The 15,379-nt window shown below is 47.4% G+C and overlaps 1 protein-coding gene across 1 annotated transcript in view; it reads right to left on the bottom strand.

Annotated features, from left to right (window-relative positions):
- The window catches only part of LOC143340696 (uncharacterized), a 215,054-nt gene that overhangs the window by 50,893 nt on the left and 148,782 nt on the right, over positions 1 to 15,379 (bottom strand). The window lies entirely within an intron of this gene.

Below are 15,379 nucleotides of genomic sequence, written 5' to 3'. Positions count from 1 at the left end.
CGCCGAGCCGATTGGTTGCGAAACGTCTGTTTTATTAAGACACGCAGCGGGATAACTTATTACAATTCACGTAACAGATTCCGTCAATGTTTATAGCCAGCGAGATTTCATCCATCACCATTTTTCAGCATATCCGCGATCATCCATCACGAACGCCCCGGAATCCTGGGGTGGGCCTGACGCGAGGCTGCCCTTCCGAGCTAACAACTTGTTCCTGTTGACACTATCGAAAGCGTAACCACTTATGGACGATCATGCACGATTTATCTCGCAAACTGATCGCGATTGTTCGCCGGGGATCGGATAAAAGGTTCTCGAATCGAACCTCGATCCTACGAAACCGACTCTAATCGTTTTGTTACTTGCAACTAGTATACGAATTGTGAAACTATAAATTATAAACTCTTATAACTCTTTCAATAATCTACTCAAAGTTTCACTCTAAACTGTCTTCAAATGTTCTAAACCAAGTACTTGAAGAGGGTAGTTTTCACCCCCGGATAATAAACACAGAAAATTACAAATAGGATTCTTTGCAAGGCAATCCAATGGCGATCAAATTTTTCTAGCCCATTTTCCGGAAGACACAAGGGTAATTTGCGTACAGTGAAACCTCCCCTAATGAAACTTCTCTAATAACTACTTACAGGAGCTTCTGCATAATTGATCTTGTAATTTATCGCGGATGAGACGATCGATCCGATGTCATGCGACCAAAAGCATTACAATTAACTTCGTTGCCTGATACTTTCCAACCCTGTGTCCATTAAACAGTCAACGAAATTAAAACTACTCTGTAATTTCCAACTCGAAAATTCATACAAAGTCCTCCTCCTTCGTCGACGTTTCTCTTAACATTTAGACATCAGATTATTAGCTCTGTTTTCCTGGGATTCCATCCAATTTTTGAGCCAACCTATTTCACCCTTATTTTCAATTTTCCATACGTCAGAGCGAAGAAAAGCGATAGAAATCAAATAAGGGCGACACCCATCCCGGTATCGGGGCCGAGATCTACCAAAAATTTGTCCAGGCGATTACGCAAGGTCGTTAACATGCACGCCGCGTCACGAACGACATTTTCGGCGATCGCTGATCCGTAGGGGTCGAAAGTTCCAAGCGAGTCGGAAGCGGTGTCCTTAAAACTTCAACCGCGAAAGAACGACGCGCACGCGAACGCGTACTTAGCGTCACGAATTGATATCGGGTCACGTGACTGGAAACATCAAAGCTTCTCTATGCACGATGCGTATATGTGTAGCGAAAGTAGCCCCTCGAAGCCGATTGGTCGAGCCGGCTGTACACGTAGAGTTTCGCGGGGCACGCCTTCTGGTCACGCGAGTCGTCTCTCTTTCAACTTCCAAAGGGGTGAAAGTTCCTTGCGTCGTTTCCCCACCCCGCGTTGAAATCCTACTTAAAACTGTACGGGGGTGGTTTCGATGTATTTGCAAACGGGCTCAAATTCCAATTGGCTATTTACTACCCACCCCTTAATTGTTTTACTTAAAATACCGAATGAACTTTAACAAACTATGGACATAAAAATTTTTAACAGTGAAAAGGACACTCGATAGTACTACATTCGCTCGATAAAAGTAAAATATTTGCTATCTGCTATGCGTTCGTCTCTACCATTTTGTTGACTTCGTACTGTGGATCTATTTAATTTCTGGAACTCGTTCTTTATTAGAACCGAACTATGTCAAATTTTTTAAATATTTCATATAGAACACATTGATTTGCACAGCAGATTAAAGCTACAAAGGCTATGATAAGAGTCATGTGTGTCGAAGAAGATAGGGAAGTCGAAGTTTGTCCAGAAGTTGGTCGTCCAACCGAAAAACAGGGACCGTAAATCGATAAAAGGACATCGTCGAAGGGCGTTCGTTTGCGTATTTTCTGGGGGTGATTCCCTCAAGGGCGAGTGTCTTGAAAATATTCTCCCTTCGCCGAGTGCAATATGTTCGGCAAACCTTGTTATTAGTTCGTATCGCTATCTCGTGATCGAGTGTGCGTCGGTTCTCCTCGTGGGCTGAAATTACACGAATAATAAGCAGCGCCGGTCGTTTCCGCGGCCGGCAACGATGGCCCAATAGCCGTCTACCTAACGAAACGACCCCAACGACGATACACGCGTAATTATATAGCAGGTTCCAGGTTCCCACCCTGCTCGCGCGGATGTATTACGCGCACGATGCCTCGAAAAAGAGATATTAGGGACGCGAGTCGTTCCCGATTTCAGATAACGCCGTGGAAAGGTAGACTCTAACGAGCAGACACCGTTGACAGCTTGACTTTGTCTGGAAAGGTGTATCCGACGTCCCATTGTCTAGTTCGATCGATTGCTCCTACGGAAAGCAGGAACAAAACGATCGAGAAATTAAACCCCTTTCGTACGAAAAAGAAAAGAAAATCAATCGACAGAATATATTTTATTTAGGGGTTGTTTGTATTTCAAACGACTAGACGCGGATCGTTCAAACTGTACACCTCGTCTGCTCGCAGAACCGCGTTTAAGGAGTCAATTTTTGCAGGTTTAACCCCTCAATCATGGCGGATGTCTTCATTTTTCTGGCCATGGGCTGTGTTTACATCGACGTTATAAGCACGGATTTTTTCCCCATGCGCGCATCTGCCTACTTGATTATATAATTGCACGGTTGTAATCGAGCTCGAACACGTATATTCGCAATTTAAGGCATCTCGTCGTTGGAAACGATGCCAGGGTCAAAAACCTCCGGAGGCATTCCTCGCAGGAAATTCCGATCTTTCGATGAGCACTTTGCAAAAGGTACAGCCTTACGCTAAAGACAAAACGCATTGTTGGTCGTTACGAGCATTTTAAACAGAGACTGTACGTTTTGCAATGAAAGTTCAGCGCGAGGCGTACGCGTGGGAGATGTTAATGGACGCGTCCCTTATAAATAAGCAAACAAAGGAGCCGTGTAAAAAACTGGTCGCCCGTTGACAAACTCGAGGTTCTCGTGCAACAATAAGAGACGACGTTGACGACGAGAGACGAGATACGTTTCGCGTAGCCGAAGCGGAACTTATCTCTCCACGGGCTAATAGAATAGCGAACTCGTAGAGGCGGAGAGACCGCCTTCGGGGAGAAGTCAGCGTGAAACGCGACGGAGGACCGGCTGCGGTGGTTCTTCGCGGTAGCTTCCCGTCCCCGTTTCGCGGCATTCGAATTGCAAATACCAGAATGTTTGCATGTTGTTGTCACCGCATCGGTACCCGGAGGGGACACGGAGAAGCGACGAAGAAGAAGAAGAAGAAGAAGTCTGCGGTGGGAGGATGAGGAGGAGGAAGAACTCCTCAAGAGGAAATGGAGAGGAACCGACTCAAGTCTCAGATAAAGACGAATAAAAATAGGCGAGCGAGCGGAGAGATAGAGGGTGCAGGATGGAGACGGCGTTTCCTGCCCAAGGAACATTAGCGCCCTCGATACTCACCCCCACACCCTTCCTCGACCACCCTGCCGCCCACCGTTGGGAAAGGGGCCACGTTCCTCTGCCCAACCGTTCACCTTCTCTCTCCATCCCTATCTCACCCTCTCGTCCGCGTGACAGACGCAAGAGCAACCCCCTCGATTCTCTCTTTCTCGTTTGTTTATTTATTTGCTACGTTGGTCAGGACTGAGTTGTCCTGGGGAACATGAACGTTTCATCCCTTCGCGGTGACCATATTTGTAAGATTACCGCCAAATAATATTCCCTGCACCCTGGATGCTGAAAGGTTTCCCTGGTGCACTCGTTGAAACGTGCAAATCACGCTTTTAGATAAATAATACGCAGTGACTTGTGCTCGAGAATTTGATGTCCGTATTATAGGGAGATTAGATTGGCGATGGCTTGAGGAATACGCGTGCGAACACTCGGGGGTGCCGTCTGAGAGGACCGGATGTCTCGCGAGATCCAGTCGCGCGATTTGTCCCGCTGTTGCTCGCGCCAAAGTTATAAAGTTCCCCCTATCTCCCGGAGAAGATACGTCTTTCGACTTTGCCTGGGGAGCGTTTATCGCGCGATCCATATTGAAAACCGTGGATGTCGGAGGAAGAATCCTCCTAGAAGTGCCTTTGAACTCCTTTGTAGCCATTTATTGAGAGATCCAGATGGGCTCCACGCGATCTCTACATAGTCGTCGACACTCCTAAATTCGTTTCGACAGAATCAACGGATGGTTAGAAAGTCTAGAATCAAACGAAGATATAATTCTGACCCTGGGTCCCCTCCCATCGAGGCATCACGATATCGATACTTCGGAGGACCACGTCAGGAACGCCTTAAACCCAATTGTACAATAAAATTTAACAAACAACTATTGTAAATTCTATTTTGTACGAGGAAATAAAATTCGTGCAATTTTCGAAATGATTGGGAAACGAGACGAGTTTGTCACCCGTTCGTTAAAAATGGCAGGTTCGAGGAGCGATGGGGAGGATTTCCGCGAGGATCATGGCACGAAGGAGGATGCTGGGAGGTAAACGCCGGATATTCTGGCGTCTGTCCCTATTATGGAAGCCATTTCGCTGGTCCCGGCAAGCGGACATGCTGGACGCCGCATTACGGTAATACACCCTAATAATAGAGTGGCCGTAGGAAGAGAGAGAGGCAAACGCGCTGTCGTAGAAGAAGAGAGGCCCCGATTGGACGCCCGAGGCCCGTAATTGCGGCCGTACGATGATTATTGGCGGCAGAGGGGGCCGATCACGATCGAGACCCTGGATCTCCGGGCCCAGCCGATCGTTCTACCATTCGTACGTCCCTTTCCACGGGGCTAAACACACCCATTACACTGAAAATGCGACTTTGATGATTGGGTGCGCGTCTACGAGCCCGCGTAGCTTTCTCTCCCATCGTGATGGGCTCTGCTAAATATTTCATCGCCGATCCAACCGGCGATCGTTCGTTGAAACTATTATTCCCTCGCTGATACTCTCAATTAAATTCCTATATAAACCCGAACAGCATACGTTACTCCGTTTCCATTTAATTTCAATCCTCGTAACATCTTCGCTGTACATTGTTGGAAAGCTTCGAGCGACCGGTGCTCAAAAGTGGAACGTTTCCGAATGCGCGAGAAGCTCTGGATCCTGGAGAAGAGCCGAACGTGCTCGCAAGGAGGCCATTTCTGGAAGCAACCTGGCGTAGAATTAATCCCGGCAACGAGAGGAGGATCCCAAAGCGGACTTTCGCGGGCTAAAAGCTGACCCCTGACCGCGAACCACCTGCCGGCGTCATAAAGGGCAATGATATTTTTATAATTGAAATTAATTGCAGGTGGACCGCGCGCTCCCGAGCGACCCGCAATAAAAACGGGAAACCGCGCAACTGTCCCACTGGACGAAACAAAAATTGAAACGGTAGCTCCACTTTGTTTTTTCACTCCTCGTACAAGCGAAGAACAACGCGATGGGCCCTCTTAATTTATGGAGGAAGAACGACGCTTCCTCTAGGACAAAGGCAAATACGCTGTCGCTAATTGAAACGGCCAATTTCCAGAACCGACCGCGACGAGGTGTCGTTTTATGGTTGTTTTGTTCTCGACCATGAAACAATACCAGGGTTTCTCCGCCACGAACGAGTCGGTGGTCCTCTTTCGGAAGATTTATTTACGGTATTATTACCGTATTCTCGCAATAAACCGGGGAAAAGAAATTGTTGTGCGTAAGATTGCAGTCGAAGGTGTTTCAGAAAGCGAAATCGACGATGGCGAGTCGGGGGTTCGTTATCCGCGATTCTTTTTCGAGTAATCAGTCGGTTATGATTATAAATCTGCATCCGGCCGCGGGGAATCCTCGCAGGGTCACCCTGGCGAGGTATTATTCAAAATTAGCGGCCCGGCGAAAGTCGGAAATGCCAATTTGGCCGGTGAAGTGAGGAAACTCTGGCGCGCGCGGTTTCTCGCCTCCATCTCGCGGCACAAAAGAGCGGTTAATTATGATTCTTTTATGATTCGATTTAACCGATCCCCGGCCAGAGGCGGAGGAGCCACGGACCCGCGGAATATCGCACAATGTACGTCGGGAATTAACGGACTATTAGCAGCAGAACAATGGATCCTTTTTCTTGCCTCGTCCGTCCGTCTTTCGACGACAATGGGATCGATGTTACGCCGGATCGCTGAAAACCTCGCGGTTGTTCCCTGCTCGATTGCAGCAAACAGACTCTAGTTGACCTATCGACACCCAAAGTTCGTCCGTTTGTCGGCCAAAGTATGTCTGGCGACTTCAGAAATCCTTCGATGAGGAGGTTCTCTAATTTATATGAAGGATAGTAAAAGTACCTTCGTTTAATTCTCAGCCAAAAAACGGAAGGAACTTCGCTAACGACCTAATAGTTCTGAAAAATGAACAGCTTGGGAACACGAATCAATTTAAAGTATTCTCCGACTAATTATAAGCTCGTTCGTTAATTGACTCGGTCGTCAACCGGCCTTCGCGGCTATTACTCTAATCGCGTACAACTTCCTCGCTAATTATGAATCTAATCAACTTTTGTCCCAGGTGTTAAAGCCTGGTGTCTTGTTTCCGTCGAGAAACACGATGTAAAAGATTCGCGCGAATTCCCGGATATGATAATGACGATATTTAAACATTTGCAACTTTGCAATTAGAGGTTCGTTGGACTGTCAATAGGGGGAAGGTTAAAAACTACCATTCTAGGGGAAATATTTTGATAATGTATATGATCTATCGAGACGAACCTTCGATAGAATTTCAAAGCGCAGATCGAGGAAAGAGTTCGAAAGAGCGGAGGGAAAAGGAGAGGCGACGATCGAAATAAATCCGTGGCGCGTATCGTTGAACCCGCAGCCTCTGTATTTTAAAACAAGTAGAAGAACCGGGGCCCATTTAAATCTGTTGAATGGCTCGGAGGAGCGGAGCAACCTTCTCTTTCAGCGCGGGGATTCGGCAACAAAGGCGGAGGTTTTACTTTTAAATTTAGTACACGGCTGACTCTCCCCACCCTCCGTCGTTGCCCCACCCACGCGACCGGTCGGTAAGTAAAATAGGGATTTAGACGCAGCTCCAGTTTATTGCGAGCTCGGTCTCCGGGCTGGATGCGATAAATCAGCGTTCGGTAAATCGCCTCCAACGATCCGAACGTGAATCAGGATCACGATCGTGCGTGTTCGCGGGTCAGAGGTTAAACAATTAACCTGGACCTCGAACGTTCTTAAATTGCCCACAGAGTGAATGTTCAGAAATTCAGATTTTAATTCACATTATATTCCGAAAAATACAACGTCTGCTTCACCCTGATTCCTGAGCACCGTTTCACTCAAAAAACTTGCAATGACTTCCTGTTCAGGTTCCCTTTTGGACATGCATTGCGCACGCTGTTTGCTCAAGCGACCCCAAACGCATTATCCTAATGAATTGGAAATCGAGCGAGCATTCGAGACGCGGCCGAAGTTCAATTAACTTTAAGAATCAGATGACATATTTAATTTCCTCGGAATAATGAGAGTGGGTTCGGGTAAGGGTGAGCAGGCGAGATATAACCGGTAGGAGTGCCGGAAGGAGGCGCCCGGTGTTGGGTCGAGAGAGAACGGCTTCAAACTTATCGCCGCGAAGGAAACCGCCCAGGGAGACTTATTTAGAAAATGGAAAACGTCCCCGTTAATCGTCCTCCTCTTGTTAAGCGTTAAACAGTCGTTCCCTCGGTGTTGAACGAGACTTTCCCGGCGAGATCGATTTCACGATCGACCCACGCCTTTCAACCTGGTCACGCCGATTTATCCAATAGTTCCCCGTTAAATGGATTAACGCGTTTTCTTTTCGACTACCCTTAACTTAAACCCTTTTACACTTACGGTAATTTGTCAACCAGCAAAATGGATTTCACGATCCTCCACTTTCAAACGAAGCAATTAAACGAATAACGTTGACTTCGTTCTGATGGTCAGCCTGTGAAAACGCGAGAGAGTTTTTTACCTTGGAAAAGTTCGAGTCGCTGTGTTTTTTCGGCGGGTCGATTAGTCGCCGAGGAAGCAACACGGCCAGAATGGCAGGATACGCTGTCACAGCAGGATTTTGTCAGGAAGCTTTTATCCCTTCGCGTGGAGTAAATCGTGCGGTCGTCGCGTACATCTATTTGTCACTTGGTCCGCCTCGTGGACGTCTCGGGGAAGACGGTATAAGGGCGTCGTGACGCTCGGCCAGCGCGTCCTGCTCGGACGTACCTTCTCCTCCAGGTCTTCATCCCCTCTGGGACCACTCCATCTCTCCTCCTGAGCTCGATCCTCTGAAAGGAATAGGTAACCTTTCGTTAAAGAGGTAATTTCTGCCACGAACGAACCTCCGAAACTTTTCTACGCTCGCGTTCCAGCTGGTTCGTCCAGTCGATTCTCGATATTAAAATAATAACCAACGGTCTAACGCGAACCCACGATTGTTAATCGATACGAAAAAGACGATATTCACGATCTAACGTAGTCTAGGCTGAAAAAGCACGGCACTCGTTTCCCCTCGAAACATCACAGTCGAACACCCCCGGGGCAATGAAGCAATGGTTCGACGATCGATTGACAGATACGCGCAATCATGGGTCGTGTTCGCGCGCTTAGGTGTATCAAGTTATCCGCGCGCAGCCCCCAGCAGTGTTCTAACTTTAGTCGTCTCATCATCCCTTCATGGAGGCTGGTGACTTGCACGATCGTGACTCGGCATCTGGGGCAACGTCGATACATCGCCACCCTACCGGACGACCCGTCGCCGGTGCGTCTCATCCTCGACTTCGTTGTCAGTTCGAACCATCGGTCCATTTATCCACGGTTTGCAAAATAAATTATTATTTTCCTACGCGATTCTATTAATCGCGACGCTGGGTTTTCCTGAAGACTTCGAGTGTTCCACGCCAATGTCGCGATAATTCCGTATCACGGTCTAACGAGTACTTCCGCAGTCGAGATACCTTAGGCTTCAGGTTAACTTTTTAATCCCGAAACTTCGAGGCGAAGGGTATACTTACGATGACGTGTAGTACGTTATTATTACGATAATTGCTCGTCGAAACAAGACCAGTACTCCGTGGTTAGATTTAGGTTAAATTCTGATCGTGAGATTTCCAGAAAAGGTTACCATAATGCGTACTGGGCAGTTAGAGGCCTGGAAATTGTATATCAGCGTTACGATAATTCCACGTCAAAGTCGCCCCCTTCGATTCGAGGTTGGAATCCTGAAATGTTTGGAAATAAATTATTCCAACGCGAACAATTCCTAGGTTTTTTACTCGTATCGGGGCATAATACGGCGCGGCATAAAGGATTCATCGGATTCGTGGAACGCGTTATCGAGGCCAAGTCCCGCGGGCTGGATATACAAATTTCCGCAATTATTCGTCGACTTACGACGTCATTATATTGCAATCTGGGAACACCAACGTGGATAGACCGGGGAGTGATTTCGCCTAATATCAAGCCCTAACCGCACTTTGCAATACTCCGTGCAGCCGTGTCTCGAATACACTCGCGACGTTGCGATTGATGGAGATCATGACCGCGTTCTCCGCTGTTATATCATGAATCTTTAAGCAGCCCGTACGAATCACAATTTTGAAACGCCTCCAAGCCCCCTGGCTGATGAAATTTTCTTTTCCCGCTTCGGAAGATCACGATGATCTCATTGGGGGTGAAATAATAGACACAATAATCCTCCGGGAATAAATACAAAATTGCCGCGGATCGACACCATTAATTAACCCTGCTCATCGCCGGCTATCGAGCTCCATTAGCCGGAGCCTCGTCGACGTAATCGCTCCCAATTTATTTAATCGAATAAAGAAGGGTTTCCACGGGATCTCAGGTTCCCGGAATGCGACATGGTATTCGCATTACGCAAGACCACCTCCGGGCTTTGGTCTTCCGAGCAGCGAGCGCGCGGACGTTACGGTTAAGGTGACCGGTTAAGGACAAAAGGGTTCGAGGGTTTCGTTGACCACTGGAGAACGCACGCGGGATGAAACTCTGGAAAGGGTTGGACGCTCCAAGCCCCGCTTGGAGTCCAACTCCAAGCTCCTGTTTCCGAATGTTTCGGTCTAAAACTCCTCGTTCGAAGTTCCAGCGTGAAATTCATTTTTCAGTTTCAAAGAAGAGGGTGGATATATCGAATGGCCAAAGAAAGTTTCGATTAAACATCAATTTCGCATCGAGCCGGGAGGAACAGAGCCAAGATAGGTGAACAAAAAAGGACGAAACTCCGTTGATCTTGCGCGAAATTTAAGTGAAAACCCAAGATAAGCAAGAAGTATAATTAAAATGACGAAGAAATAGTACGGCGGAGGGTGTGGGCCGGTGTAAAATACGGAAGGCGGCGCGGATGTCCCATCAGATTCCGGCGTTGCAGCCGCAGCGCTTAGGAACGAACGTGGCGCGCGCGCCGGGGGTTGCAGAATACCAAAAAGGTTTCGGGATGTGCGGCGTGTCGAGGGTTTACGAGAAACGCGGCCACCGCAACACACGCGGTGGCCGAGAGAGCAAACCAAACCAAAGATTAATGCACTACACTTACTGGGGCAATTTGCGCCAAGTGTCGGCCCCTAGACCTGTATACCTCCGGCTCCTGGGGGTAGATTTGTTCCAGAGGAACGTTCTCCCGGGGAGATCCCTCTCTTTTGTAACAGTCCACCCCCGAAAAGGATCTCGAGGAGCGCGTGGCCCCGGGGCTACCAAACGAGAAACGATAAGACGAAACCTCGAAAAAACTCCTGCTTCGATTAGCCCATCTGGACATCGGGAGAATTCGGTGTGTCCTTTAAATTTGATATTCGTACATCGTATGGGGAACTTGGAGTGGAACAAGTTGACTGCCATTTTACGTGATTTGCCCACAAGAATTTTTTATTATGCGATGCATATTATCGATAGATGTTTAATGTGACCCCCACGGCAGTCGACGTGTTAAATTTTATATTCGTGCATCGTCCAAGGAACTTGAAGTGGAAAATTGGTTTTGGACGCTATATCCTGGGATTTTTCCCTGAACCCCGTTTTTAAGCTACTTTAGCAGGTCAGTTCTCCTGAAATGATACCCAGCTTGAAATTTCGGAGGCCTAGAGACGCGAGGGAACCAGTGACTCGTGCAGAAACGTCTAGTCGAGGCGCGTGACAGCGCAGGGCAGGATATAAGCAAATTAAACATGCATAATTAAAACGAAATACCGACGTTCCTTCCGTCGCGCTGGCGCAGCACGGAGGACCTAAGGCAAGGAAGGTCCTCGTAGCAACATCTGGCTGCTATGAAGTATAAAGAGGCATGCGATATCATCCGCAGTGAATGCTTAATTAAAACCTCAGACTCCGGCAGCGAGCTTCCCCTAGTCGCTCGCTAATCGCAAGAACTGCCACCCCCGTTCAAACGGGCCCTTCTACTCCTCTCCGTCTCCGTCTTCGTCCTTCCGTCAGACTCCCTCTTTTACACGATTGTTGTTCCTTGATTCGCCACATATCAACAATTGTCGCTAAATACTCGTCCAACCCTTCAAACTATTGTGTCGAATACGAATTTTTGCACAAATAATATTTTGCTGAGGAATATCTGCAAATCCAATACTACCAATAATGATAAGGGTAAATCCGGTACATTTTCCATCGACTTCGTCGAATTATATGCGAGTTGTTTAATCCAGAACCTACTAGGATGTGACTCTGTGTCTAACATTTCGAATAACTGCAAGTTCTATAATATATACACTAGTCTACTATCGTTAAGAGTATATAAATCAGATCGCAATAACGATTGTTGATGAAATGGCAATCTGTACTGTAGATTACCCTTTCATACAAAGGGTTGTTCGAAGAGTAAGCGGAACAATGTTCCCTTTAAACCCCCAAAAGAAATCTGAGAGACCCTTTTCAGAAGCAATTAAAACGCGTCGATATCGGTTCGTCTCGACGAAGAGGGCGGATTCGAACGGTTCCCGCGGCCAACGCGGCCAAGGGAGCGATTTTATTTGGAGTCTTTAACGAGTTCCCTTTTACCTCAGACGTCGGAGAGGAAAAAGTTCGGAGAAGGGTCGGCGGGGGTGTCGTGTTTCGAAAGAACGAAGGGCGAGAGCCTCCCTCGCGGAGACTCGTTTCGGTGATCCGGTGATTGACAGATCGAGCCCCGTTCGCCGAGACCGTGCCATGCTAAAATGGCGACGAAAGATGGTTTATTTTTAATGGCGGATGTGCCCACGCAGACCCAGTAAAACGTATTTTTTTTTCTCAACGACGAAGAAACTCTGCGGACGAGGGTCAAGCTCGAGGTTTCCGGTTTCGATCGCTGCGGGGGCGAACAAATAGTCCATCGATCTACTTTTATGGAAATCTCTGATATAAAATATTAAAGCTCTGACACACGATTGAACCAGGATCGTTTCATCCGCGGACTCTTAAATCGTGTTGAAGCGCGATTTTCTCGTTTCTCGAGCAATATCTTCGGGATCGAAGGGACGAGGCGAAGCAAAAATTCCGCGCGGACGATAGAAACGAAATCCCGGGACAGGAAACGGGTCTCGAACGTATTGAAAACGAGTGGTTCGTGGGTGTACACGAGTCTCTTTATGCCACTCGATAGCCTATATATTAGGCATCTTCGCGGGAGGGGTGGCGATGTCAATATATATGCAAACGCCGACATAACGATCTATCGGTACGTAAATATAGAAGGGGCGCGAGGGGTGGTCGGGAGAGGAAAGGGTGGGAGGAAGGCGTCGACAAAAAACGGGGGTGGAGAGGCGGCTGAGAAAGGGAGACGGAGGGACGAACCGGCGCGGAAAAGGAGAGAGGAAACTCGAAGCTTAATATAAAACTTCATTTCGCAATCGGTGGCAGCCGGAGTGGAAAAGGAGAGAACTGACAGACAGAAATTCCAGTATCGTCACGGGGAAAAAGGGACCTCCGGAGGAATCCCATTTTTCTAGTATTAAGCTTAACCGAGATAAGATAAGCACCGCCGAGTCTTACCGATTCGGGCACGCGGAACCGCCAAATGGAGAAGTTTTTCCCACTGGAAGCGCGCTTACGGAAGAAGAGGCGAACGACGACGCACAGTGGCCCATTTTGACGAAAAGCTGGCCAAAATGCAATTTTCGAAGCAAATCAGCACAATTCCAAACAAAATAAAGAAACAGATTTCTACCAAAACTCTGAACATACTATGTGATAGTGAAGATATTCGTCAGAATCCGAATCTGACTAAAAATAAAGGCTGTAATCGGTAAAATAGCAGTTTTAATTTCAATTTTAATTACAATATTACCATTTTTCTAGCTAGCTTTTCGATCAAATGGACCACTGTGCGACGTGCACACATTCCTTTCGCCTCTGAAATTTTGACAATCGATGGAAACGAACAGAGCTGGGCTATTAAAGGAATTATAAAGAATGTAATTGGAGTGATTTCGAAGAATGGATGGTGGAGAGAGGCAGACAAACGGGAGTAAAATTTGATGGAAATTTCGAGAGACGAATGACGGACGTCCCTGGAGGCGCAGGAAACGCGTCGATCGGAACGCGACGCCCCTCGCGGCCCCGATATATTCTTCCTTGGAAGTTTTCGTTCGTATATTTCGAGCATCCTTCCTATATTCTTCCACGGCGCGGCAGAAAGAAGGGGTCGAAGCGGAGCAGAACGGTGTGCGCGCGCGATGAAACTTTTAATAAATGGCGGAGTCGATATGAAGTATAGGACTTTGACATATCGTGTGTCTGTAATGTATAGTTAAATCTGGCGGCAGATGTGGCGGCTGCTCTCCTCCCTCTCCCGATCTCTCGCTCGCTTGCCTCTGCTCTCCGCTTCGAGCCATCCGCGCCCTCGTTCGCGTTGCGAGCCGGTCGCCGCCCTTCCAGCCTCTCTCGAAAATTTTCGCTCTAACCCCATGCCCGCGATCGAACACGACCAAATTGATCGCGATCACGCACCGGCTAGTCCGAGAAATTTATTTATTTACGGCGAAACTATTTCACCCCGAACTTGCAGCACGTGCTACCCAGACGCGATCCTCCTGCAAAACCACCCCTACTTATACTAATTTAAGAATATCGAGCTTGAATTATACATCTTTCGGTAAAGTCATTACTATATTACAGTATCGTATGATCCTGTACAGAAAGGTTGACAACATTGACCCTAAGCTAGACACTTAATTGTCCCTGTTAGTAAATCTCTGGGGAAAATTGCATTTCGATGCGTCGAAGATAAATCGAGGATCGAGACTAGTTTCGTTCTAGGGTACATCGGACGACAAGGGTAGCTGCATGAATTTTTTGTTTCGACAAAACGGTCGGCGAACTTTTCAATCAAACCGGCTGTCTAAATGAGAGCTCCTCCACAAAGCGGATCAGGGTAATCTGTCATCAAAACTGCCCCATGGCAAGTCGTCGTAACACCAGCCGGCGCCCCCAGCGACCGAAACCGTTGCGACGACGTCACATCGGTGCATTCGATGCACATCCCACCGCACTAAACTGCTATCGAACTTACTGCATCGTTCCGTCACTCTCGTAAAATTCCAAACGATTCCCACGGCCGTTATCGTACTAGAAAATATTTCATACGCGCCGAAAATCCCATTATTACTTTGTTCTTACACTTTCGGACTCGGGGATGTTTACGCTCGCGGACAAAACGATTGCACGCCATCTTTAAATTCTTTCATCGTGGTGAGTGGGCCTCAATTTTAGACAAAATTAGAGGGGTAAACAGTTCCACAACGATGGACCAAGGTTGAAAAATTTCTAAGGGTGGACAAGGGAGGGATTTGCCTTTTCCTACCCTTGAATTGCAACTTTTCGTAATTTCTTTCAACGTCGATGAACACACGTTTTTATTACAAAAAGTTAGTGTGCAATATGAGTCATTGGAAAGTTGACTTGACGTCATTGAACTTTTTCTTGGGGGGCCATGTTAACCCTTAAGTGGATTATTGGGGCCACTGCGGTCCTCTGCAAGTTTAAACTAACAATTTCTGTAATCTTCCATTTCCAACATTAAGTAAAACGATTCAGTTGAGATTGAGAGTCCACTTAAGGGTTAAGTCTCTCATTTACCCCAAGAAATCACAAACTGATAGTCAGATTTACGGTGCCAAAAATTCTAAAAAATCGCCTTCATTTTCAGCCGTCACAGTAGTTTCCCCCCTCAAACGATATTGTATATCTCATTGAAAAAGCCTTGTTTTTCCGCTGTTAAACTCCGACGAGTGTCAGAGACGCGAAGAATCGGATCTAGCCGCAGCCATAAATACGTACCGCGAGAGGGTCGATTCCGATGGAAGATCGAGAGATAGATTTTTACCTCTTACTCGGCCGTTCCCCCGGAGGAAGTGTGGGACCGCGTGGTCGAGCACGTGAGAAATTCCCCTCCACGTGTCCCGACCTCGGGAGC

Source organism: Colletes latitarsis, chromosome 3 (assembly GCF_051014445.1).
Source record: "Colletes latitarsis isolate SP2378_abdomen chromosome 3, iyColLati1, whole genome shotgun sequence".
Lineage (NCBI taxonomy): Eukaryota > Metazoa > Arthropoda > Insecta > Hymenoptera > Colletidae > Colletes > Colletes latitarsis.
This window is presented reverse-complemented; position numbering and strand designations above follow the sequence as displayed.